The 1,037-nt window shown below is 68.8% G+C and overlaps 1 non-coding gene across 1 annotated transcript; it reads right to left on the bottom strand.

The window, feature by feature from the left end:
- Positions 1–300: 300 nt before the first annotated feature.
- Positions 301–419, bottom strand: LOC142861551 (5S ribosomal RNA). Its single transcript, XR_012912775.1, has one exon. It is a non-coding gene; the product is annotated as a 5S ribosomal RNA (ribosomal RNA).
- Positions 420–1,037: the final 618 nt, after the last annotated feature.

The raw sequence follows: 1,037 nt of genomic DNA, 5'->3' as shown, positions 1-1,037 counted from the left end.
GGCCTTCTTCTGGAACTCCCTCCCCTCTCAGACTCTCCAGGTTTCCTCCAGCGTGTCGGTTCCCACAGAGCAGACCTTTGGTCTGAGACCTGACAGTCCAGATGCCACGCATGCTGCCGCGTGGCGGCGGTGTCGCGGCTTGGGACAAGAGGAGGCCCCACGGTGCGGGCTGGGGCGCCAGGCACCGCGCGCGCGGGCGCTGAGGGTGGGGGTGACCCCCACCCCGGGCCGCCGCCGCGCTCCCAGAAAGGGGACAGAACAAGAGGCATAAAAAAAAAAAAAAAAAAAAAAAAAAGCAGCAGCCTGTGGCACCCGGTATTCCCAGGCGGTCTCCCATCCAAGTACTAACCAGGCCCGACCCTGCTTAGCTTCCGAGACCAGACGAGATCGGGGGCGTTCAGGGTGGTGTGGCCCTAGACGGCGGCGGAGGGCGCCCCTGCCCCGCTCGAGAAGCCGAGCCTCTCTGGGCTTCCCCGCCGCCGCCTCCCGCCCCAGGCCCCGCGCCGGGCCGGGCCGGTTGAGTTCGCCGGCCGGGTCCCGCGGGCTCCCAGGGACGGGGGTGATGGGCGGGGCGGGGCGGGGTGGGGGGCTGTCTCTCTCTACACACACACACACACTCACACTCACTCACACTCACACAAGATGCGCCTCCACGGCTGGACTCGCCAAGGTGGAGCCCTCCCAGCCCCCCTCGTCTCCTCGCCCGGCCTCCTTCACCTACCCGCTGCCCACCCCCAGCGCGTCGCTGCCGCTGACTGCGCACGCGCGGGACGCTCGCCCTTTGACCCCAGGCAGGGGCCGCCCTCCCCCACAACCCCTTTCAGCTGCGCCCCCCCCTCGCCCTGTGGGTGGGCTGCCGCCTATTCCCCCGGGCCAGGGCTGGGGCACAGCCAGTGTATGGGGCGTCTCTCTCTGGGGATGTGTCCCATGGGTGGGGTGGGGTGGCGTGGTTTGGGGGGCGCTGAAGAAATCAGTCCCCTCCATCTCCTACCTCTGGAAAACGCCCAAGCCCGTGGAGAACTGCCGGCACCGCTTCG

Source organism: Microcebus murinus, chromosome 16 (genome assembly GCF_040939455.1).
Source record: "Microcebus murinus isolate Inina chromosome 16, M.murinus_Inina_mat1.0, whole genome shotgun sequence".
Taxonomy (NCBI): domain Eukaryota; kingdom Metazoa; phylum Chordata; class Mammalia; order Primates; family Cheirogaleidae; genus Microcebus; species Microcebus murinus.
The sequence above is the reverse complement of the archived record's forward strand: the minus strand, read 5'-3'. Positions and strand labels throughout refer to the sequence as shown.